Source organism: Girardinichthys multiradiatus, chromosome 2 (assembly GCF_021462225.1).
Source record: "Girardinichthys multiradiatus isolate DD_20200921_A chromosome 2, DD_fGirMul_XY1, whole genome shotgun sequence".
Taxonomy (NCBI): Eukaryota; Metazoa; Chordata; class Actinopteri; order Cyprinodontiformes; family Goodeidae; genus Girardinichthys; species Girardinichthys multiradiatus.
In genome coordinates this window covers 12,171,967-12,199,121 of record NC_061795.1, presented here as the reverse complement: position 1 = coordinate 12,199,121, position 27,155 = coordinate 12,171,967, and the positions used below count along the sequence as shown (strand labels likewise).

At 41.7% G+C, this 27,155-nt stretch overlaps 1 protein-coding gene across 6 annotated transcripts in view; it reads left to right on the top strand.

Moving 5' to 3' along the window:
- Positions 1-5,747: 5,747 nt before the first annotated feature.
- The window catches only part of znf609a (zinc finger protein 609a), a 96,251-nt gene continuing 74,843 nt past the window's right edge, over positions 5,748-27,155 (top strand). For 3 of the 6 annotated variants that reach the window (XR_007035259.1, XM_047346340.1, XM_047346347.1), the window contains exon 1: positions 5,750-6,100. The gene's annotated coding sequence lies outside the window, so the exon portion shown is untranslated. The other 3 variants (XR_007035260.1, XM_047346357.1, XM_047346366.1) reach the window with 3 other exon arrangements.

Genomic DNA, 27,155 nt, shown 5'->3' with positions numbered 1-27,155 from the left:
TTTCAGAAAACAATTTAACAAGATGCGAAACAAATTTACATTTCAGAAAACAAATTTACATTTCAGAAAACAAATTTACATTTCAGAAAACAATTTAACAAGATGCGAAACAAATTTACATTTCAGAAAACAAATTTACATTTCAGAAAACAAATTTACATTTCAGAAAACAAATTTACATTTCAGAAAACAAATTTACATTTCAGAAAACAATTTAACAAGATGCGAAACAAATTCACATTTCAGAAAACAAATTTACATTTCAGAAAACAATTTAACAAGATGCGAAACAAATTTACATTTCAGAAAACAAATTTACATTTCAGAAAACAAATTTAACAAGATGCGAAACAAATTCACATTTCAGAAAACAAATTTACATTTCAGAAAACAATTTAACAAGATGCGAAACAAATTTACATTTCAGAAAACAAATTTACATTTCAGAAAACAAATTTACATTTCAGAAAACAATTTAACAAGATGCGAAACAAATTCACATTTCAGAAAACAAATTTACATTTGAGAAAACAATTTAACAAGATGCGAAACAAATTTACATTTCAGAAAACAAATTTACATTTCAGAAAACAAATTTACATTTCAGAAAACACTTACATTTCAGAAAACAAATGTACATTTCAGAAAACACTTTTACCTTTCAGAAAACAAATGTACATTTCAGAAAACACTTTTACATTTCAGAAAACAAATTTACATTTCAGAAAACACTTACATTTCAGAAAACAAATTTACATTCAGAAAACAAATTTACATTTCAGAAAACAATTTAACAAGATGCGAAACAAATTTACATTTCAGAAAACAAATTTACATTTCAGAAAACACTTTTACATTTCAGAAAACAAATGTACATTTCAGAAAACAAATTTACATTTCAGAAAACAAATTTACATTTCAGAAAACACTTACATTTCAGAAAACAAATTTACATTCAGAAAACAAATTTACATTTCAGAAAACACTTTTACATTTCAGAAAACAATTTAACAAGATGCGAAACAAATTCACATTTCAGAAAACAATTTAACAAGATGCGAAACAAATTTACATTTCAGAAAACAATTTAACAAGATGCGAAACAAATTTACATTTCAGAAAACAAATTTACATTTCAGAAAACAAATTTACATTTCAGAAAACAAATTTACATTTCAGAAAACAAATTTACATTTCAGAAAACAATTTAACAAGATGCGAAACAAATTCACATTTCAGAAAACAAATTTACATTTCAGAAAACAATTTAACAAGATGCGAAACAAATTCACATTTCAGAAAACAAATTTACATTTCAGAAAACAATTTAACAAGATGCGAAACAAATTTACATTTCAGAAAACAAATTTACATTTCAGAAAACAAATTTAACAAGATGCGAAACAAATTCACATTTCAGAAAACAAATTTACATTTCAGAAAACAATTTAACAAGATGCGAAACAAATTTACATTTCAGAAAACAAATTTACATTTCAGAAAACAAATTTACATTTCAGAAAACAAATTTACATTTCAGAAAACAATTTAACAAGATGCAAAACAAATTCACATTTCAGAAAACAAATTTACATTTCAGAAAACAATTTAACAAGATGCGAAACAAATTCATATTTCAGAAAACAAATTTACATTTCAGAAAACAATTTAACAAGATGCGAAACAAATTTACATTTCAGAAAACAAATTTACATTTCAGAAAACAAATTTAACAAGATGCGAAACAAATTCACATTTCAGAAAACAAATTAACATTTCAGAAAACAATTTAACAAGATGCGAAACAAATTTACATTTCAGAAAACAAATTTACATTTCAGAAAACAAATTTACATTTCAGAAAACAATTTAACAAGATGCGAAACAAATTCACATTTCAGAAAACAAATTTACATTTGAGAAAACAATTTAACAAGATGCGAAACAAATTTACATTTCAGAAAACAAATTTACATTTCAGAAAACAAATTTACATTTCAGAAAACAATTTAACAAGATGCGAAACAAATTCACATTTCAGAAAACAAATTTACATTTCAGAAAACAAATTTACATTTCAGAAAACAAATTTACATTTCAGAAAACAAATTTACATTTCAGAAAACAATTTAACAAGATGCGAAACAAATTTACATTTCAGTAAACAAATTTACATTTCAGAAAACAAATTTACATTTCAGAAAACAATTTAACAAGATGCGAAACAAATTCACATTTCAGAAAACAAATTTACATTTCAGAAAACAATTTAACAAGATGTGAAACAAATTTACATTTCAGAAAACAAATTTACATTTCAGAAAACAAATTTACATTTCAGAAAACACTTTTACATTTCAGAAAACAAATGTACATTTCAGAAAACACTTTTACATTTCAGAAAACAAATGTACATTTCAGAAAACACTTTTACATTTCAGAAAACAAATTTAAATTTCAGAAAACACTTACATTTCAGAAAACAAATTTACATTCAGAAAACAAATTTACATTTCAGAAAACAATTTAACAAGATGCGAAACAAATTTACATTTCAGAAAACAATTTAACAAGATGCGAAACAAATTCACATTTCAGAAAACAAATTTACATTTCAGAAAACAATTTAACAAGATGCGAAACAAATTCACATTTCAGAAAACAAATTTACATTTCAGAAAACAATTTAACAAGATGCGAAAAACATTTACATTTCAGAAAACAAATTTACATTTCAGAAAACAAATTTACATTTCAGAAAACAAATTTACATTTCAGAAAACAATTTAACAAGATGCGAAACAAATTCACATTTCAGAAAACAAATTTACATTTCAGAAAACAATTTAACAAGATGCGAAACAAATTTACATTTCAGAAAACAAATTTACATTTCAGAAAACAATTTAACAAGATGCGAAACAAATTTACATTTCAGAAAACAAATTTACATTTCAGAAAACAAATTTACATTTCAGAAAACACTTTTACATTTCAGAAAACAAATGTACATTTCAGGAAACACTTTTACATTTCAGAAAACAAATGTACATTTCAGAAAACACTTTTACATTTCAGAAAACAAATTTACATTTCAGAAAACACTTACATTTCAGAAAACAAATTTACATTCAGAAAACAAATTTACATTTCAGAAAACAATTTAACAAGATGCGAAACAAATTTACATTTCAGAAAACAAATTTACATTTCAGAAAACACTTTTACATTTCAGAAAACAAATGTACATTTCAGAAAACACTTTTACATTTCAGAAAACAAATTTACATTTCAGAAAACACTTACATTTCAGAAAACAAATTTACATTCAGAAAACAAATTTACATTTCAGAAAACACTTACATTTCAGAAAACAAATTAACATTTCAGAAAACAATTTAACAAGATGCGAAACAAATTTACATTTCAGAAAACACTTAGCGCATAGTGAGGGTCTGCTGGGAACGCCTGGTGGAGCCCTCGGCCAGGGATGTATTCAACTCCCACCTCCAGGAGATCTTTGACCAGATCCCGGGGGATGTTGGAGACATAGAGTCCGAGTGGACCATGTTCTCCGCATTTATTGTTGATGCTGCTGCCCGTAGCTGCGGCCGTAAGGTCTGTGGTACCTGTCGCGGCTGCAATCCCAGAACCCGGTGGTGGACACTGGCAGTAAGGGATGCTGTCAAGCTGAAGAAGGAGTCGTATCAGCTGTGGTTGGCTTGTGGGACTCCTGAGGCGGCTGACGGGTACCGTGAGGCCAAGCGTGCTGCGGCCCGGGCGGTGGCAGAGGCAAAAACTCGGGCCTGGGAGGAGTTTGGTGAGGCCATGGAGAAGGACTACTGGTTGGCCTCAAAGTGATTCTGGCAAACCGTCTGGTGCCTCAGGTGGGGGAAGCAGTGCTTCGCCAACACTGTTTATGGTGAGGGTGGGAGGCTGCTGACCTCGACTGAGGACATTATTGGGCGGTGGAAGGAGTACTTCTAGGATCTCCTCAATCCTGCCATCACGCATTTTGTGGTGGAAACAGAGGCTGGGGACTCGGGGTTGGACTCTTTCATCACCCAGGCTGAAGTCACCGAGGTGGTTAAAAAGCCCCGCGGTGGCAAGGCTCCGGGGGTGGATGAGATCCGCCCTGAGTACCTCAAATCTCTGGATGTTGTTGGGCTGTCATGGTTGACACGCCTCTTCAACATTGCGTGACGGTCGGGGACAGTGCCTCTGGACTGGCAGACTGGGGTGGTGGTCCCGAGAAGGGGGACCACCAATTTACCGGTCGGTCTACGTTCCTACCCTCACCTATGGCCATGAACTTTGGGTGATGACCGAAAGAACGAGATCCCGGATACAAGCGGCTGAAATAAGCTTCCTCCGTAGGGTGGCCGGGCACTCCCTTAGAGATAGGGTGAGGAGCTCAGCCATCCGGGAGGGGCTCGGAGTAGAGCCGCTGCTCCTCCACATCGAGAGGAGCCAGTTGAGGTGGCTCGGGCATCTATACCGGATGCCTCCTGGACGCCTTCCTCGGGAGGTGTCCCCCCGGGAGGAGGCCCAGGACACGCTGGAGGGACTATATCTCTCGGCTGGCCTGGGAACACCTTGGGCTCCACCCGGAGGAGCTGGAGGAGGTGTCTGGGGAGAGAGACGTCTGGGCGTCTCTGCTGAGTCTGCTGCCCCCGCGACCCGGTTCCGGATAAGCGGAAAACGACGAGTACGACAGAAAGATTCCTAACACCTTTGTTTTTGCCATGGCTGAGAAAACTTCTTCAGGCAAACTTTGGATCTTCACCATCCAGACTCTCCTCTGCTTCTCCTGCTACACCCCCTAACACCAGAACCCCTAAGCCTTATTTTATAAGTTCTGGCAGGCTGTGGTCCAGATAATTATCCCAGTGGATCATTTTAGACATAAAAACATAAATAAGACATTCTTGCAAACGTTATTATTATTTAGTTTAATTATGTTTTTGTTTTTTATTTATTTATTATCATTTCACGCAAGTTACTTCAATGTGACAATGTAACACAGTAACGTTAATAGCAGCACAGCGCGATACACTCATGGCTGGAGGCGGGGCTTCAGTCGCCATAGCTTCAGCCACTGGGGGGTCAGTGGAAACACAACAGTTACTGTACCGAGTAGAGCGAAACCGAGTGGTGCAGTGCCGCGCCGGCTAAAACGAGCCAGTGGGAAAGGGGCAAAAGCTAGTTCCAGTAACTCGACAGGAATCAGGCATAACCCGACACCTTCCTCCCAGTATGGTCTCCCAAGCACTACAGTAAAAGTACATCCAACTGTCGTAAAACAACAATGCCCAACAAGTACTACAATGAAAAGGATCCCTGATTGGTGAATGCACACACACACACACACACACACACACACACACACACACACAATTAACTGTGAAACAAGTTGTGTTTAAAGCAGAACGCAAACAAGCAACATTCAGGAATGTAAAAATATCAAATCTGGCACCTTTTGTGGAAATGGAGAATGTGTGGAAAACAGAATTTCAGAACAGATTCTTGTTCCTGGGACGAATCCCTTGAGTTGAAATACAGCTTATATTACATGCTTCGAAAAACAAACCGCTGAAGTAAATTATAAAATCATGATATATTGCGTGTGTTTTAAATGCATTCCAGGTCGATGTGAGAGAGCTGCACGCGCAGAGTCCAAGTCCACTAAAATCTAGCCAGCCACTCCGGGTCCACTAATTTTTCTGATCCAGTGATCCGGGGTTTGGTTGTGTTGTAGCCAACAGCAATTTAGCCCCCAGTGCTAATGGTGTGTTCCTTTTAGTGTGACTGTTAACTGGGATAACTGAACCTGGAATCTGTTAAATATCCCGTCCAGTCATGGGATACCTGCTGTTTGTCCTTTTCCCGTTCAGTCCGTTCAGCTGTCGCTGTTTCCCGGTGTTTTGTAGTGTTCCCCGGGATGTGATTGTGATGACTGTTGTCCATTGAACTGCGAGCACGCCGACTGCTTTAACTGTTTAGTTAAACATTGGGGCAACTTGTCTTGATTATCATTCCTGGAAGTAAACGAACCTGTGGAGTGTACATGAATATTTACTGGAAAGGGATCCCAATCTGGGTAAGTGGGAATGTTGGATCGCTGTCTTTGTTTAGTTTAGTTTAAAGTTTTGTCCTTTAAATAATGCTAGGCTGGTATGCCCGGAGTTAGCTCAGCAGGCTAGCTGGTGTCTTTGTTTGGGGACTTGGAAGCTAAGGGACAGTAGTCCATCATCGAACACGTCCTCCGGTGACCCGCGTGTTTCGCTTGAATGTAAATCTAACTCCAACTATATTATTCACTTATTGCAGCATGTATTTAGGTGGACTTGTAACTATTTGTTTGATTAAGAAGGCAGGTTTGGCTACACCAGTAAGCGTGAGTTACAATTATTTTATTGTTTTCAGGCTGTTGTAATGTTTTGTTAAACATCTAATCAGTCATTTTAGTTTTGGTTTAGAAGGTCCTAATCAACGAGTATACCCGCGTCTTAAATTACCGAAGCAATATAACGTCAAAACAATAAAAACTGTAATTTGTCCGGAAAAAGATGTTTAGAGCAACGGTTCTAAAATCGCAAACAAAAATCAAGAATTGACATTAACGCAAATACTAATCGTGTGTGCCATATTTAGCTAATTGTATTGCATTTGATTTGACACCTTTTAAAGAAAAAAACTACTGCCAAGGTTGAATATTTCTGTGAAGCTTGAAAGGCATTAAAATGCTGCCAGTCTAGCTGAAAAACCTGCGTCCGATAATGGATGCCGTTAGCCTTGTACCGAGCCACGATGGGCCTCGGATTAGCTGCAGAAATTGATTAAAACGTTAGCATTACTCAGTTCTAGATAGTTGTTTTTAGTTGTTTGTTTGTGATTGACGCAAATGTTATGGACATGAAGCCGCTACAAGACGATATTTCTATGCATGTTAACGTTGTGGTAATATGTTGTAAAGACGTTGGGCCGACGCGTCAGCAGCAGCTACCTAGCAGCCAATGGCTATCTAGAGCTAGGCTGCTTTTTTCAGCGCTATGTGATGACAAAATGTTTCATTTACTTTAACCCTAATTTTCACAGTTTGAATGCACTGACAATATTATGTGTTCTGTCCTCACGGCAAATAATATTCAAAGTTTTCCACTCTTGACTGTGACGTGATACTCCCGTCACTGTTTGACGGGAGGAATATAAGATTTTCATAATTTAAAGGCAACAACAAAGAACATTCTGCCGTCAAATAAAGACATTTATCTTGGATTCCATTTCAAAGTAAACATTATTGGTAAATCCTAAAATTAAGAAATACATTTTGATGGAAATTGGACCTTGTGCAGACTAATAAAGTATGAACTTTAATATCAAACCAGCTTGTCGGATCCAACTATAGCAATAATCTTTTGCTGAGACATGAATAACGAATAACATTGTGGGTACATTTACATTATTACTGGCAATTCTCAAAATTGCAACATTAGTAAGTAAAAGCTGGTTTTGTGGAGACTTTTTTGAGAGACAAATCTAGGCAACTTTCTATAATGTTTACCATAGGTAACCTAACAAACAGAATGGGTTGGACAACTAATAAAATACATTAATGAACTGAACAGTTCCCCCTGAATGTGCACACTCATCTCATACCTATGTGTTATTTCCACCCGTTCCTACTTCCATTATGTTCCTGTAGATAAACTACACTGCTCAAAAAATAGAGGGAACACTTACACAACACAATATAACTCCAAGTAAATCAAACTTCTGGGAAATCAAACTGTCCACTTAGGAAGGAACACTGATTGACAATCAACATCCTTCAACATGACCGGTTTGGCAGTGGGTCAGTAATGGTGTGGGGTGGCATTTCTTTGGAGGGCCTCACGGTCTTCCCATGTGCTCGTCAGAGGTAGCCTGACTGCCATTAGGTACCGAAATGAGATCCTCAGACCGCTTGTGAGACCATATGCTGGTGCGGTTGGCTCTGGGTCCCTCCTATTGCAGGACAATACTAGACCTCATGTGGCTGGAGTGTGTCAGCAGTTCCTGCAAGATGAAGACATTGAAGCTATGGACTGGCCTGCCCGTTCCCCAGACCTGAATCCGATTGAGCACATCTGGGACATCATGTCTCGCTCCATCCACCAACGTCACGTTGCACCAGACTGTCCAGGAGTTGGCGGATGCTTTAGTCCAGGTCTGGGAGGAGATCCCTCAGGAGACCATCCACCATCTCATCAGGAGCATGCCCAGGCATTGTAGGGAGGTCATACAGACACAATACTGAGCCTCATTTTGACTTGTTTTAAGGACATTACATCAAAGCTGGATCAGCCTGTAGTGTGTTTTTCCACTTTAATTTTGTGTGTGACTCCAAATCCAGGCCTCCAATGGTTAATAAATTTGATTTCCATTGATGATTTTTGTGTGATTTTGTTGTCAGCATATTCAACTTTGTACAGAACAAAGTATTCAATGAGAATATTTCATTCATTCAGATTTAGGAACTGTTATTTGAGTGATCCCTTTTATTTTTTGAGCAGTGTATTTTGTACCTATGTACAAGCGTTTCTTATCATTTAGGTTTTTTGTAGTTTAGTATTTTGATAAATTCTGATTAAGTGGTCATGTCTTGTATTTCAATTTTATATATTTATTGAGGATGCTGAATTACACCCTATTTCCATTTATATTGATCTCAATACCTGTTAGGGTCAGAAAAAATGTGATGGGTGCTGTCTACCTGCCAGGGAGACAGAGGATTTGAAGTAATTTTATATAATGACTCAGTTTACTGTAAGGGAATGTTTGTTTTTTTACCGTGTCCTGTCCGGCAGAATAGCGCTCAGAATTGTTGTCTGAGTGCCAAGAAATTGCCCAAAAGATTTACTTTCACAAGCAGAGCATCACAGCTAATGTTGTAAACTCTGCTTGATATTTATAGAAGAAACTTTATTATAAACTTCTTTGGGAATATTTCACTTGTTACGGACACAGAGACTGAAATCAAAAGGAAAAAAGAAGCTCAAAAAACAGAGGGGGAAAAAGGGGAGAAAAGGAGGAAAGAGTGGAGGAGAGAAAAAAGGATGAAGAGAATACAAGATTACACCCTGCTTGCTTATACGCCTGCAGCTGTTTTTTTTTAACAAAATAGTACACAGTAATTATGAATGTAAAAGTACTTAGAGAGAGGTGCAGCCCAATATAGAACATCTGTGTATCTGTCAACACCTGAAGCTTAACACCTGTGAGTATGAGTGTGGACGTGCTTTTGTATACAAGGTTTCTCCACAAAAATATGCAATAGCAAGTGTGAGGACCCACATACCTGCCCCATGGTCCCTAGACGGACACTGAGGAAATCCGAGCCACAGACATCCAAAGGCCCCCCAAAGCACAGGGACCCCGGGAGAACCACCGCCAGGACTACCGCAACCCCTCCAGAGAAGAGCAGTGGAGAGTCTCAGGGGAACCACCCAGCAGCAACAGTGCAGAAGCCCCAGGGAGCTGCAGCGACGAGCCCACAGGCCCCTCCGGCAGCCGTCCATGCCCGAGCAGATCCAGCCATGGTCCCAGAAGCCCAAGACCCCGAGACACACCTCCCCCCAAGCAGAGGTCCGGCAGAGCCCAGGGGCCCAGGTCCCGGCAAGCAGCCACCGGGAGTGAGCCAGCACACACCAAAGCACCTGGCCCCGGACACCGAGAACGACAAGTACACCAGCGGGCAGAGACTCCAACCACCGGCAGGTAGTGTGGCGGGGAGGAAATAGGCCCCCCATAATATGGGATCCAGGAGGGGGAGCAGTCCAAGACCCAACCTGTGGCAAAAGAAGAAAAAAAAACAGTCAGGAGAATGTTAATCAGATGAAAGCTCAGTCAATTACTAAACAGTGAAGCAACAAAACAAACCAATGCTCTCCTCCATTAGTCGTCAACTAGAACAGAAACAAGTAGGAACTTGTAGCCACCTATCTTGCTGCTGTTGATCACTAAAGAAAATATTCAGCAAAACCTCCAAAAACGCAGAAATTGTATGGGGCTGCTGCTAAATACATCTGCATGAACCAGATCCTTTGCACTGTAAAAATGAGCTTTGTATGCGCTGGATCTATGTTTGTTTTGAAACAATTTGTTAGTATAGAATTATCTTTTATTAAAGTAGTTAAGGCGTCCAGGAGGCATCTACCGGATGCCTCCTGGACGCCTTCCTCAGGAGGTGAACCAGGCACGTCCCACTAGGAGGAGGCCCTTGGGATAATCCCAGGACATGCTGGAGGGACTATGTCTCTCGGCTGGCCTGGGAACACCTTGGGCTCACCCCAGAGGAGCTGAAAGATGTGTCTGGGGAGAGGGACGTCTGGGTGGCTCTACTGAGTCTGCTGCCCCCGCGACCCGGTCACGGGTGAAGTAGAAGACGAGTACGAGTAAAGTAGTTTAAATTTATTTGAATCAACAAATAAATTTGAACAATAGACAGGAAAATACAAGCACAAAGTGGAACACTAAATATAAGCAATTACTTAATTAGCTGCAAGGCTAAATCAAAGGCGCATACTTCGATAAAGCATAATATAGATTCCAAGAATAATCTTGTCTACTGTTTGTAACATAGGGTAATTACAGTTTTAGATAATATTTTTCTAAATGAGGGCTGAAGTGTTCCCTACTTATTGGTTTTGCCCTAATTAGGAGATTAAAATATTGCCATATTGTAATTAATCAATTTTTTTTGTTCTTAACTAGAAAGAATTCTGTAACCTCAAATAATGCCATGGTATTGAAAATGGTAATGAATATTTTTCTTCGCATGTGTATAGAGTGTGAAATTTTGGTATGATGACAACCTTGCTTTCTGCACTGAGTTTAAGTACTCTCTTGGAACAATGTCACACTCAATGTAAGCATCACTGTTATGGAGATAGCAATAGGCAAATGTTCAAATCCAGCTGCCTGTATCATGCAACCAGTTCCAAATGTGACTGGCCATGGCATAACCAGGAACACAGTCTACCAGGGGTTATTTTGAGTTATTTACAGATCCTGAAAGAGTGGAGTCTAAGCTTTCCAATGATATCAAACTTGTGGAAATTGAAAAAGAATTGAAGACTACTTTTCTGAGAAATCAGCCCTGAAAGATTCCTTGTTTTCTCTCCCTGAAAGCAGGGCGGTGACAAAAGCTGCTAATTTGAATACTTTGAATAGCCCACCTCCCACAACTGTTTGTCAACAGAAGCTCCAACTGACTGCAACAGACTTCTGTCACTGAACTCATGGTAGTGTTTTTCTATGTAAAGATAATTTACAGCACTGCATTACAATTTATTTATATTATTTTCACAAATTGCATCATGACTGGAACCTAATGTCTGCATCCTGGTGATTGGTTTGGTTTCTGCTTGTTTTTAGAAAAGTCACTTAAAGATTCAGTCTATTAAATGTTCTACCTCAGGCAGTTTGAAATCCTATCACACCAATTAGCAAAATATCAGGGTGATATGGATGTGTTCTTCTTAATGTCTTCTATGAACTGTCCAAAGATTATTGTAGCATACAGAAATATTGTTTATCAGTCTTTATTTTATGTGTGCAGGAATAATGTTAATCTATAATGATGTTAATCTAGAAGAGGCTGGTGCTGCAGCTTCTTAATCTGTACCCATCAAATTTTATGTCTGCAAACCTCTTGACTTTAATGGACCCAGGAAGAGAAATGGACTTTGATCATGTCACAAATTTGATTTTTTATTTACAACTCTATACACATTACAAATTGCCAAAACGGCAATGTCACATTGTCATCCATCATCCTCTTCTGTGTGCTATTCTGTGTTTTGTGGTTTGTGGTGCTGGGCACGTACTGTCCTTGGCTTCATCAAAACAGAATGGCCTGATCTTTGAATAAAGATACGTCTACCTGTCTGTGGCCAGTCCAGATGTAGGCAGGGCAGGAACACAGACAACAGGGGGTAGAACTTCCGGGTCACACAGCAGCTGAAAGCTAACAGGCTCTGCGTCGCTGTGAGTCCTAGCCAGGACCACACCAGGTCTTTTGGCATCAAGGCTGTTAATAAAAGCACACAAGACAATTAAAATATTGCATGTCTCTTTGTTATTGACAAATACAGATTGTGGAAGTCTGCATAATAGATACCTGAAGTGTTGATGAATTTTGATCTGTGGGAGCTTTCGAAAGTAGGGACTCAGGTGTACCTGCCAGTCAAACGCGTTGACTAACACCGTGCCATCTTCCAGTCCGACCAGCTGTGGGATGTTGAGGCAACTTTCAGGAGAGCTGTTTTCCACTACCTGTACACAGAAGGACCATAATAGAAATAAGCATATTAGTTTTCATGCATATGACTGACTTTCTTCTTTGATTTTCTATGAGATGGAAGAGCCTTGCTTTATATATCTGCCAATGTGCTGACCCTGGTCCTCTTGTATGCTTGTTTGATAAGCCCAAACCCACAGTCCAGGACAAATTTGGTGTGGCCAGCAATCAGCAAGTAGATTTTTAGTGTGGAGTGAAGCTTGTGTGCAACCCGCCAGGCGCCATACCATAGCATAAAATTGTTTTTGTTTTGCCCCAGTGCAGTTGTAACAATGAAGATCCACTGATCTCCAACTCTGAAATGAGTGAAGAAGTGGTGTATGTAGCTGATGACTTCATTGCTCCCCTTCCCTGATGACATGCCTTCATCAAACAGGAAATTCACCTGTTTCTGCAGGCCTTCACAAAAGACTTCTGTTGTCAGGAAGTACATTGGCCCAGGTTGCACTGGGTTCGAGGGGAAGTGAATCTGATGAAGACGGAGGACAAAAAAAAACAAGGATTAGATTAAACAAAAGTTGTGTATCGTTGAAGCAGTCTTATTTTTATACTTTAGAAAAAAAAAAAGTGCAATGTGGGACAAATACCTGGTCTGCAAAGTCAAAGTTGTAGTGCATCCTGATCTTCTTACTTGAAGGTGGGGAGGGGCCGATGGACATTTGATAGGCGTCGCAGGTCTTTTTGCAGGCAGCAATCATCTCGTTGTAGACGGCCATCTCTTTGAACAAGCTGAAGATGATCTTGTTGCTTCTTGATTGCTGCAGTCTTCCCCTCCTCTGGAAGGTTTGCACTTATAAGCTGGTCATTATTCTGTTGGCGCTGCCAGCAGAGGTCGGTGCGGGGCCTACAGCTTCTTATGTGTTGGAGTAGCTGGGTCCAAAGCGCCTTGAAGCTTGATTTGCAAATTGCACGTTCACCTGAAAGAAACATATCACGGGGTCATTAATTTTTGATGAACTTTTACGTCACTGGTCATTAGAAGAATTTCACTGTTCTATAAAAATAATTTTTTTTACATACCAAGGTCCTTACCAGACATATAGAGACGCCACACTGAGGCCTTTGACATATGTGTTGGAAGGAGCTTCACATGCCAATCCCTGTGGCCAGGATGTCGAGCAGACAGCATGATGGCGTGATCCTCAGGGTAGTGTTTTTTGGAGTTCTTTATGAACTCCAAAACTCTGCGGAGTTGCTCACTGCTGATAAAATCGGGATCCTGTGGCCACTGGCTCTTTTTTCTCCAGCGGGGTCTTGCACCGTTCTCATCAAGGTGTCTGATGAGGTCAGTCAAGGTGGCTTTACAAATTCTGAGCAGGGGAAACAAAGGAAATATTCAGCTTGTGTTTCACATCGACGAGTGTTGACAAAATTGGTATGACAATACACAACGTTTTTTATACGTTTAGAGAAATAAACATCCAACACAAAACATAAAAATAGGTATTTGTTTTGTTTTTTGTGAAGTCGATTTTCACATTGTGAATGGGATACAGTGGTTGCTAACCTCGTGTAACTACAGTAGCCAAAAAACTTTTGTGAACACTGATCACCCAGCGCAAGGGGAAGAAAAAACACATCTAAAGCTTAGATTAAAAATAAAAAAAACCCCGCTCATGTTAATTATCAGATTGTTAATGCTTGTGGTTGCCTGCTAACCTCGTGTAGCTACGCTAGCCAAAAAACTGTTGTGACCACAGATCACCCAGCATTGTCCAAAGCTTTATTCGTCATCCTCGTCTTGGGTTGAAGACAGCTGCAAACTAGGAATGTTCTCCAAAGTATTGCAGCCGCTATCATCTTCTGCTTCATCTCCTGATTCAGAATCTGAAGAGAGTCCGACGGCGGTGGTACTGCTGAACATGTACTCCCACAGCGAAGCGCTCTAACAGCCACAATTCAGTTTGTTTGCAATACGTTGAGCTTTGTCCATCATGAAGAAACACATTATTTTTCATAGGAGCTGTTCAGTAGCCACGAGGTTTCTTGAAGCACGCTGGTTATTTGTCGACAAGCAGAACAAAAGCCAGAGCGGAGCCAAACAAAGCCGCTACAGAAATGAGCGGAGGCTTTTCCCCTTCCCAAAATGTAAATGCAAGCTGGCTGAGTTTTAGGCTGAAAACAAGCAGAGTTTAAACATAAAATTTCAGCAGGGCCGAGCTCAATTTGTGGCACTGGCAGGAGCTGCCACCGGAACTGCCACACCTTGCCGGAGCTGCCACAGCCTGCCGGAGGGTGGCAGGGGATTCCGCAAGGATGCCGGAAGGTGCCAGACCGGCTGTAAAAGCTTGCCACAGCGGTTGCCGCTGTTTTTGTGGAAGCTAATACTGATAATCGGCAAATGGGTTGTCATTATAGTTAATAGTGTCTGTGGAGCTGCCACCGGAAGTGATGCCATTGTGGTTATAGCCTGTTACCTTTGTTGTTATAGCCTGTTAACTTTAAATAATGATTTAATTATTGATTATTATTTAATAAACAGCTTTAGACATATAACATAAGGTGGTTGTATTTACTTGACATGGAAAATAAATAGCACTATGTTTATGTGTGACGTGCTGAAAGGATGACGAAGATTTATTGCACAAACAGCCGGTTTATTATAGAGCATGAGCGGCTATTCTGAATTGTCACTCAAGGAAAATTATAAATAAATTCTTAAAAACACGCTGGATGTCCCAGGCTGCCACGAAGGTGCCAGGGGCTGCCAGAGGGTGCCAGAGGGTCACTGTTGTACATTTACTTGGGCTATACTCTTTAGTGTCCACAAAGACTAATTAGTCTTCCTGAAACCTAGCAAAATTTAGATTTTGTACATCCATAATTTCTGAGCAAAATTTTTTGTAGTCCTCCTTTTTTTCAAAAATAAAAGTTTAAAGTTCAGTTGGAGAGCTGTCATCGCATTCATCCTCACAGGTCTTTATGGCCTCGAGGGTTTCAGTTTTTTCAGTGTTGTCCATGTCGAGTACTTTTGGAAGTGTGACTCTACCCTGAAATGTTGTTTTTGACACCAATCAGCTGCAGTCTGGCTGTCAGTCAACATGTTGCTTCCCTGCGAAAAAAGGTTTGTTGAGGGTATTGAGCATGTAGATGCTGTTACCTGTTAAATTAGCCTATATTTTATACTATCATACTTTCTTTGTGTGATTACATGAAAGTTGCACATTGGGCAATGGTAGTGACTCCTGAATGCTTGTCTGCCTTCCTTACAAAAGCAGGCCACCACAAATTTCTCTTAAAAACGGATACAGAATTGTTAAAAAAGCATTGCATACTCTACATGACAACAATAACATCCCATAAGAGACTTAAATAACATTCAATAAAATCATACCTTGATGTCAGAAAAATAAATTGCTTCTCTCTGGTGCTTTCTTAAAAGGTTACCACTGTTTCCAAGTTGCTTTTTTTCACAGAAGATACACTGAGCAGCAGCACAGGCCAGAAATGAACCAACATCAGAATAACTACTCACATGTAATTGTGAACTAAATATGTCAATATGACTAAATGAAAATGTAAATACACAAACATTTGGCTTGCGGTTTTTACAAACTATAGCTACATTCATGTTCACAGACCAGTTAGTTTTTATCAACTTTCTGGGGCATAAAATCCACAAATCAAACCTCCGTTTTTACAGTGACAGTATAATTGTTCAACCAAATAATTACATTGTAAAGGTTATGTTTCGGTGGAATAATTAAAATGGTAAATGGACTGAACTTTATATAGTGCTTTTCCAGTCATACAGACCACTCAAAGCGCTGTACACTAGAGCCACATTCACCCAATCACACTCACTAATGCTCACGCATGCCCACATTCAAACACCGATCGGTAGGCAACTTGAGGTTAAGTGCCTTGCCCAGGGGCACATCGACATATGGTAGGAGGAAGCTGGAATCAAACCCACAACCTTCTGATTGCAAGATGACTACTCTTCCTACTGAGCCTACTTTTCAATTAAGCTATCCAACTTATTTGTAGGTGTTATTGGACAATAAATTATTGACATAGCCCTATATATATTACATTTTGTGTCTATTACAACTATTTCTTACCTTCCTTGTGTAAACAAGCATCAAACTGCAAAGTAAGCTTTTCACTGAAACTTTAAACAGGGTTCAGCATTCAAACACACATCTGGCAGCCATTTAAAATTGATCCCATCAGCATATCCAGAAATAAAACCTTAACTCATTTGCCAAATAAATGCACTTTATTCTGTCAGTCAAAAAACATCTTTTATCTGTTTGTATGTTTTGAAGTTGCGCTCGCACACCCTAATTTACAGACACCCTACACACTGGCATGGGGACAGTTGTCTAGGGTGCATCATGTGTTCTTAGTACATTATTAACTGCAGCAAGTTTTTGTAGCCTATACCAAAAAATGACATACAGAAAATGATACTATCATAAGTTTGTATCTAACTGTTAATTAATCCTTTCATGAAATATGGGATTATGTTGTATTTTGCGAACTGATCTAAAACAAATCATTAAGCATGAACACAAACAGAGAAGAAGTAATTCAAGTGCCAAAGACAAACTAAGCAGAATGAAACAGAGCTATGGACTATTGAGCAAACGAGATCACAAAAGTACAGGTCCTTCTCAAAATATTAGCATATTGTGATAAAGTTCATTATTTTCCATAATGTAATGATGAAAATTTAACATTCATATATTTTAGATTCATTGCACACTAACTGAAATATTTCAGGTCTTTTATTGTCTTAATACGGATGATTTTGGCATACAGCTCATGAAAACCCAAAATTCCTATCTCACAAAATTAGCATATTTCATCCAACCAATAAAAGAAAAGTGTTTTTTATACAAAAAACGTCAACCTTCAAATAATCATGTACAGTTATGCATTCAATATTTGGTCGGGAATCCTTTGGCAGAAATGACTGCTTCAATGCGGCGTGGCAAGGAGGCAATCAGCCTGTGGCACTGCTGAGGTCTTATGGAGGCCCAGGATGCTTCGATAGCGGCCTTTAGCTCATCCAGAGTGTTGGGTCTTGAGTTTCTCAACGTTCTCTTCACAATATCCGACAGATTCTCTATGGGGTTCAGGTCAAGAGAGTTGGCAGGCCAATTGAGCACAGTGATACCATGGTCAGTAAACCATTTACCAGTGGTTTTGGCACTGTGAGCAGGTGCCAGGTTGTGCTGAAAAATGAAATCTTCATCTCCATAAAGCTTTTCAGCAGATGGAAGCATGAAGTGCTCCAAAATCTCCTGATAGCTAGCTGCATTGACCCTGTCCTTGATAAAACACAGTGGACCAACACCAGCAGTTGACACAGCACCCCAGACCATCACTGACTGTGGGTACTTGACACTGGACTTCTGGCATTTTGGCATTTCCTTCTCCCCAGTCTTCCTCCAGACTCTGGCACCTTGATTTCCGAATGACATGCAGAATTTGCTTTCATCCGAAAAAAGTACTTTGGACCACTGAGCAACAGTCCAGTGCTGCTTCTCTGTAGCCCAGGTCAGGCGCTTCTGCCGCTGTTTCTGGTTCAAAAGTGGCTTGACCTGGGGAATGCGGCACCTGTAGCCCATTTCCTGTGCACGGTGGCTCTGGATGTTTCTACTCCAGACTCAGTCCACTGCTTCCGCAGGTCCCCCAAGGTCTGGAATCGGCCCTTCTCCACAATCTTCCTCAGGGTCCGGTCACCTCTTCTCGTTGTGCAGCATTTTCTGCCACACTTTTTCCTTCCCACAGACTTCCCACTGAGGTGCCTTGATACAGCACTCTGGGAACAGCCTATTCGTTCAGAAATTTCTTTCTGTGTCTTACCCTCTTGCTTGAGGGTGTCAATAGTGGCCTTCTGGACAGCAGTCAGGTCGGCAGTCTTACCCATGATTGGGGTTTTGAGTGATGAACCAGGCTGGGAGTTTTAAAGGCCTCAGCAATCTTTTGCAGGTGTTTAGAGTTAACTCGTTGATTCAGATGATTAGGTTCATAGCTCGTTTAGAGACCCTTTTAATGATATGCTAATTTTGTGAGATAGGAATTTTGGGTTTTCATGAGCTGTATGCCAAAATCATCCGTATTAAGACAATAAAAGACCTGAAATATTTCAGTTAGTGTGCAATGAATCTAAAATATATGAATGTTAAATTTTCATCATGACATTATGGAAAATAATGAACTTTATCACAATATGCTAATATTTTGAGAAGGACCTGTATGTCTGTCAATATTTTTTCTATTAAAAATAGAAGTGACTTTGAATTTAGGTTTAAGAATGTTGGTTAAGAAACAAACAATAACTGCATCATTGTCTGCACCTAACAACTGAGTAACAGGTTAGCGCTTCGAACAACACATGGACCTATCGGTCTTGTCTCTCTGGCATCCTCTGGCACATTCTGGCAGCCCCTGGCACCCTGTGGCAGCCTCGTGGCCTGGGACATCCAGTGTGTTTTTAAGCATTTATTTATAATTTTCTGCAAGTGACAATTCAGAACAGCCGCCCATGCTCTATAATAAACCGGCTGTTTGTGCAATAAATCTTCGTCATCCTTTCAACACTATTAACTATAATGAGCTTTTACGGCCGGTCTGGCACCTTCCGGCATCCTTGTGGAATCTCCTGCCACCCCCCGGCAGGGTGTGGCAGTTCCAGCTGCCACCGGAACTGCCACACCCTGCCAGCCACTGCCACAAATTGAGCTTGCTGTCTCTCTAAAATTTACCATTTTAAAACCTCTGAAACTGTCATTTAAATAATTTAAAGAACTGAATACTTCATAATTTCAACTTGCACATTTTGCAATAAAACAAATCACTATTTTCTCAGAAATTTACGTTTTTTTTGTTGTTTTTTCATTTTCCCCGTTTATGCTTTGCCGACTTGTTCCTGGTTTTCCCGTGGCGCGTCACAAATGCCAATAGCAGCAGACACACTGGTACTGTGTTGAGGGTTTTCCATCAGTTGGTTGGGACTTTAAATTCTCTGATTTATTAAACTGTACACTGGATTGTTTATATATCATAACTATGCTGTTTTTTTTTTTAAATAGGATCAGATTGGAATGTATGTAATTGAGCTTAAGTCTGCCCATATTATTGATTTGATTATATATTTCTGTATATAAATTGGACTTTTTTCTTATTTTGTGAAGTGAGGTGACTTGTGAATTGGCAAAATATAAATATACTTAATTTAATTAGCCCTTGGCTGCGTCTAGAAATCCTGTCCATAAAAGTTATGAACAGGACCGGTGACAAAGGGCAGCCCTGTACGAGTCCAACATGCACCGGGAACAGGTCCGACTTAGTGCCGGCAATGCGGACCAAACTCCTGCTCCGCTCGTACAGGGACCGGATGGCCCCTAATAAAGGGCCCCCGATTCCATACTCCTGGAGCACCCCACACAGGGCATCATGAGGGACACAGTCGAATGCCTTCTCCAGGTCCACAAAACACATATGAACCGGTTGGGCAAACTCCCATGAACCCTCGAGCACCCTGTAGAGGGTATACAGCTGGTCCAGTGTTCCACGGCCGGGACGAAAACCACACTGCTCCTCCTGAAGCCAAGGTTCGACTATCGGTCGGACTCTCTTCTCCAATACCCTGGCGTAGGCCTTACCAGGGAGGCTGAGGAGTGTGACCCCCTGTAGTTGGAACACACCCCAGTCTGCCAGTCCAGAGGCACTGTCCCCGACCGCCACGCAATGTTGAAGAGGCGTGTCAACCATGACAGCCCTACAACATCCAGAGACTTGAGGTACTCAGGGCGGATCTCATCCACCCCCGAAGCCTTGCCACCGCGGAGCTTTTTAACCACCTCGGTGACTTCAGCCTGGGTGATGAAAGAGTCCAACCCCAAGTCCCCAACCTCTGTTTCCACCACGGAATGCGTGATGGCAGGATTGAGGAGATCCTCGAAGTACTCCTTCCACCGCCCGATAATGTCCTCAGTCGAGGTCAGCAGTCTCCCACCCCCACTATAAACAGTGTTGGCGAAGCACTGCTTCCCCTCCTGAGGCGCCGGACGGTTTGCCAGAATCGCTTCGAGGCCAACCGGTAGTCCTTCTCCATGGCCTCACCGAACTCCTCCCATGCCCGAGTTTTTGCCTCTGCTACAGTCCGGGCCGCAGCACGCTTGGCCTCACGGTACCCGTCAGCCGCCTCAGGAGTCCCAAAAGCCAACCACAGCCGATAGGACTCCTTCTTCAGCTTGACAGCATCCCTTACTGCCGGCGTCCACCACTGGGTTCTGGGATTGCCGCCGCGACAGGCACCGCAGACCTTACGGCTGCAGCTACGGGCAGTAGCATTGACAATAAATGCGGAGAACATGGTCCACTCGGACTCTATGTCTCCAACATCCCCCGGGATCTGGTTGAAGCTCTCCCGGAGGTGAGAGTTGAATACATCCCTGGCCGAGGGCTCTGCCAGGCGTTCCCAGCAGACCCTCACTATGCGCTTGGGCCTGCCAAGTCTGTCCGGCTTTCTCCTCCTCCAGCGGATCCAACTCACCACCAGGTGGTGATCAGTGGACAGCTCAGCCCCTCTCTTCACCCGAGTGTCCAAAACATGCGCTATCCAGCACCCCCGACAGGGACGCCAAGAAGGCCGGGTACTCTGCACTCCTCTAGCCAAGACCTACAGCATGCGCTGTGGTGGTTCGCAGCCGAGTGTGAAGCGGCTGGGATGAGCATCAGCTCCTCCAAGTCCGAGGCCATGGTACTTGACCGGAAAAGTGTGGCTGGTCCTCTTCAGGTTGGAGGGGAGTTCCTGCCTCAAGTGAAGGAGTTTAAGTATCTCGGGGTCTTGTTCACGAGTGAGGGAAGAATGGAGCGGGAGATCGACAGACAGATTGGTGCGGCTGCCACAGTAATGGGGGCGCTATGCCGGTCCGTTGTGGTGAAGAGAGAGCTGAGCCGAAAAGCAAAGCTCTCAATTTACCTGTCGGTCTACGTTCCTACCCTCACCTATGGCCATGAACTTTGGGTCATGACCGAAAGAACGAGATCCCGGATACAAGCGGCCGAAATGAGCTTCCTCCGTAGGGTGGCCGGGCACTCCCTTAGAGATAGGGTGAGGAGCTCGGCCATCCGGGAGGGGCTCGGAGTAGAGCCGCTGCTCCTCCACATCGAGAGGAGCCAGTTGATGTGGCTCGGGCATCTATACCGGATGCCTCCTGGACGCCTTCCTCGGGAGGTGTTCCAGGCACGTCCCACCGGGAGGAGGCCCGGGGGACGGCCCAGTACACGCTGGAGGGACTATGTCTCTCGGCTGGCCTGGGAACGCCTTGGGCTCCCCCTGGAGGAACTGGAGGAGGTGTCTGGAGAGAGGGACGTCTGGGCGTCTCTGCTGAGTCTGCTGCCCCCGCGACCCGGTCCCGGATAAGCGGAAGACGACGAGACGAGAGATGTTAAATAATGTTCTATTAAGAAATCTTAAACAACACTGACCATTTAAGTGGTTTTATTTCTGTATAATGATTAACTATTTTTCTTTACTCTTCAATAAAGTTGAACAAAAATGATTCCTTTTGGATTTGCTTGGATTGAAATGTACCAAAAAGTTACCAAACTGTGACTTTAAAACTGAGATATATACAGTACAGACCAAAAGTTTGGACACACCTTCTCATTCAAAGAGTTGTCTTTATTTTCATGACTATGAATACTGTAGCTTCACACTGAAGGCATCAAAACTATGAATTAACACATGTGGAATTATATACTGAACAAAAAAAGTGTGAAACAACTGAAAATATGTCTTATATTCTAGGTTCTTCAAAGTAGCCACCTTTTGCTTTGATTACTGCTCTTTGTTACACTCTTGTCATTCTGTTGATGAGCTTCAAGAAATGGTTTTCACTTCACAGGTGTGCCCTGTCAAGTTTAATAAGTGGGATTTCAAGCCTTATAAATGGGGTTGGGACCATCAGTTGTGTTGAGCAGGAGGTGGATACAGTACACAGCTGATAGTCCTACTGAATAGACTGTTAGAATTTGTATTATGGAAAGAAAAAAGCAGCTAAGTAAAGAAAAACGAGTGGCCATCATTACTTTAAAAAATGAAGGTCAGTCAGTCGACCTTCGAACAATTGGGAAAACTTTGAAAGTGTCCCCAAGTGCAGTCTCAAAAACCATCAAGCGCTACAAAGAAACTGGCTCACATGAGGACCGCCCAAGGAAAGGAAGACCAAGAGTCACCTCTGCTGCGGACGATAAGTACATCCGAGTCACCAGCCTCAAAAATCGCAGGTTGACAGCAGCTCAGATTACAGAACAGGTCAATGCCACACAAAGTTCTAGCAGCAGACACATCTCTAGAACAGCTGTTAAAAGGAGACTGTGTGAATCAGGCCTTCATGGTAAAATAGCTGCTAGGAAACCACTGCTGAGGACAGGCAACAAGCAGAAGAGACTTGTTTGGGCTAAAGAACATAAGGAATGGACATTAGGCCAGTGGAAATCTGTGCTTTGGTCTGATGAGTCCAAGTTTGAGATCTTTGGTTCCAACCACCGTGTCTTTGTGCGGCGCAGAAGAGGTGAACGGATGGACTCTACAGGCCTGGTTCCCGCCGTGAAGCATGGAGGAGGTGTGATGGTGTGGGAGTGCTTTACTGGTGACACTGTTGGGGATTTATTCAAAATTGAAGGCAGACTGAACCAGCATGGCTACCACAGCATCTTGCAGCGACATGCTATTCCATCCAGTTTGCGTTTAGTTGGACCATCATTTATTTTTCAACAGGACAATGACCCCAAACACACCTCCAGGCTGTGTAAGGGCTATTTGACCTAGAAGGAGAGTGATGGGGTGCTGCGCCAGATGACCTGGCCTCCACAGTCACCTGACCTGAACCCAATCAAGATGGTTTGGGGTGAGCTGGACCGCAGAGTGAAGGCAAAAGGGCCAACAAGTGCTAAGCATCTCTGGGAACTCCTTCAAGACTGTTGGAAAACCATTTCAGGTGACTACCTCTTGAAGCTCATCAACATAATGCCAAGAGTGTGTGGCGCAGTAATCAAAGCAAAAGGTGGCTACTTTGAAGAACCTAGAATATAAGACATATTTTCAGTTGTTTCACACTTTTTTGTTCAGTATATAATTTCACATGTGTTAATTCGTAGTTTTGATGCCTTCAGTGTGAAGCTACAGTATTCATAGTCATGAAAATAAAGACAACTCTTTGAATGAAAAGGTGTGTCCAAACATTTGGTCTGTACTGTATATATAGTTAAACAAGGATATTTTTTTTTTACCAATACGTCCCTACTACCAGCATAAGATTAGTTATTTTTCTAATTAATAAAAGTACAAAATTACAGGGAAAAACGTTGTTTACAATGGATTAATGCTGGATTCCATTTACCTCAGAACTCAAACCTGGAAAGTCCAAGTAATGTCATCTTTGAGCTGATGGCGTTCCAGTTTCCTGCTTGTGTGAAAGTCAGAAAAAACACAGACCATGTATTCTTCACTGCTCGTATATGGCCACTATGACCACTGTTACAACAGTAACGACAACCCTGTTCTAACCCTATTTTCTTCATCAGAATCAGCTTTTTTGCCAAGTTCGTACATACAAACAAGGAATTTGACTCCGGTACACTTTGCTCTCTGGTTTTTGTTTTTGTATTACAGAATATACATATATACACTGTACAAATATACACATATATAAATAAAAAGATGCATTTGCAACATCAGTATGCTGTTGTTTTATACTCTATTAAATGTTCAACAGAGAAACAGCCTGGGGGAAGAAACTGTGTCTGTGGCGGCTGGTTTTAGTGAACAGCCTGAAGGTAAAACTCTAAACAGATTATGTGCATGGTGTGTGGGGTCTGCAGAGATTTTTGCAGCTCTTTTTCTGACCCTACACCTGTATAAGTCCTGGATGGAGGGAAGGTCAGTCCTGATTATTCTCTCTGCAGTCCTGATTATTCATTGCAGTCTGCACCTGTCCTGTTTGGTGGATGAACCAAACCACACTGAGATGGATGAAGACAGGACAGACTGAATGAAGGCAGTGTAGAAGATAACCAGCAGCTCCTGTGGAAGGTTGTACTTCTTGAGTTGCCTCAGGAAGTACAGTCTCTGCTGGGCCTTCTTTTGAACAGTGTCTATGTGTGAAGACCATCTAGGGTCCTCAGAGATGGTGGTTCCTGCTGTCTGTATGCAGACTCATCACCGTCCTGGATCAGACCAATGACAGTGGTGTCATCTGCAAACTTCAGGAGTTTCACGGACGAGTCCGATGAGGTGCAGTCATTTGTGTAGAGGGAGAAGAGGAGTGGGGATAGAACACACCCCTGGGGGGCACCAGTACTTATTGATCTGCTGCGTGAGAAGATGCTCCCCAGTCTCACCTGCTGCTGTCGGTCTGTCAGGAAGTTGTTGATCCACTGACAGGTGGAGGCTGGGGCGTTGAGCTGGGTGAGCTTCTGGTGGAGGATGTCTGGTATGATGGTGTTGAAGGCCGAGCTGAAGTCTACAAACAGGATCCTGGCGTACATCCCTGGGTGGTCGAGGTGTTGCAGAATGAGGTGTAGACCTAAGTTGACAGCATCATCTGCCGACCTGTTTGCTCGGTAAGCAAACTGCAGGGGGGCCTGTGATGTCTTTCAGGTGCTTAAACACCAGCCGCTCAAAGGATTTCTTGACCACAGACATCAGGGCTACAGGCCTGTAGTCATTTAATCCTAGGATGGGCTTCTTGGGCTTGATGGTGGATCGTTTGAGGCAGGAGGGGACCTCACACGTCTCCAGTGACTTGTTGAAGATCCGGGTGAAGATCGGAGCGAGTTGATTTGCACAGGCTTTCAGGCATGATGGGGAGATGTTATCAGGTCTTTAGTGCAGGCAGGTCTTTAGTGCAGGCAGAGGATCTGAAGGTAGGGGGTTGGTAGGTTTGTGGGAAGAACTTGTTCCTGAATAGGATGTGGAGGAGATGATTTGAGGCGTGAACGGCTTCCTGTCATGTCTGCAGTAGAAGCCATTAAGACGGTTTGTCAGGCGAGGATTCTGTTCAGGAAGGGTGGGGGGGCTCCTATAGTCAGGTTTCTCAGACCAGTCCATACAGCTGAAGTGTCACCAGTAGAAAGGCTGTTCTTCAGCTTCTCACTGTAGCTTTTCTTGGCTGCTTTGATCTCCTTTGTTAGTATGTTCCTGGCCTGCCTGTATCTCGCCCAATCTCCACTACTGTGAGCTTCTTCCTTGTCCTTGCGCAGGTTCCTGAGACGTGGAGTAAACCATGGCTTGTTGTTCCTAAAGGTGCAGAAGATCTTGGTCTGAACACACGTCCTCACAGAAACTGATGTATGATGTCACCACATCAGTTAGTTTGTTTAAGTCAGTGGCTGAGGTTTCGTAAACAGTCCTGTCTGTGCATTCAAAGCAGGCCTGTAGCGTCTGCTTTGATTCCTCAGTCCACTTCTTAACAGTGTGAACCGTGGGTTTGGAAGCTCTTAGTCTCTCTGTAGGTTGGGATGAGGTGGATAAGAGAATGATCTGAAAAGCCCAGAGCAGCCCTGGTAACAGCAGGATATGAGTCCTTTAAAGCTGTGTAACAATGGTCCAGTGTGTTTTTGTCTCTGGTGGGACACTTAATATGCTGTCTGTATTTGGGGAGTTCATTGGAGAGGTTTGCGCTGTTAAAATCTCCCAGTATTATGATGAAAGAGACACACGGACTCTTTCATCATAATACTGGGAGATTTTAACAGTACAAACCTCTCCAATGAACTCCCCAAATACAGACAGCATTGAAACAGCTTTGAAACATCTAGTTATATAAAAACTAAACACTAAAAAGTTGTACATGTACAACTCACTAATTGTTACATAAATAATATAGAACTAGTAAGTAAGAAAGTTTTACTCACTCTTCAAATCCTAACCTAGTTGGAGTTGCTCCCACAATATTCTCTTTGAATACTTTGTTCTGTACAAAGTTGAATGTGCTGACAACTAAATCACACAAAAATCATCAATGGAAATAAAATTTATTAACCAATGGAGGCCTGGATTTGGAGTCACACACAAAATTAAAGTGGAAAAACACTACTACAGGCTGATCCAACTTTGATGTAATGTCCTTAAAACAAGTCAAAATGAGGCTCAGTATTGTGTGGGGCCTCCACGTGCCTGTATGACCTCCCTACAACACCTGGGCATGCTCCTAACCAGTGTGAAAAGCAATGGGGACGGCACAGCCGTGTCTTGTCCCCCTAGAGAGCTCAAAAACAAATTGGACAACAGACCATATGTCATAACCGTTACTTTTGTTCTAGAGTAAAATTTCCACCCACTTGCAAAACACTGATCCAAATCCAAATTTTGGGAGAAACCCCCACTCGACGCAGCCGAAGGCTTTCTCAGCATCCAAAGAGAACGCTGCAACAGGAACTGAATTAGAGTAATTCATGTATATTAGATGAGCAAGCCTTCTCATATTTTCAACTGCAGACCTGTTTTTAATGAAGCCTACCTGGTCGTCTATGATGTCCGGGAGTATTTTTTCTGATCGCGATGCTAGCGACTTTAATATTTTACAATCTACTTCTATCAGACTAATGGGCCTGAAGTTAGATGGATTGGAAACGTCTGTCCTTTTTGGGAATAAGTGATATTAAAAACTCATTGAGACTGCCAGGCAGAGAGCCTGATTCAAAAGCTTTTCCTTACAGTTCATGAAGCACAGGGGCGATGGTGTCAATGTACTTTCTGTAATCAACTGGAAACCCATCCAGGGCCGGTGATTTCCCAGTCTTCATAGACAGAATTGTAGCTTTGATTTCTTCCAAAGTGATGGGA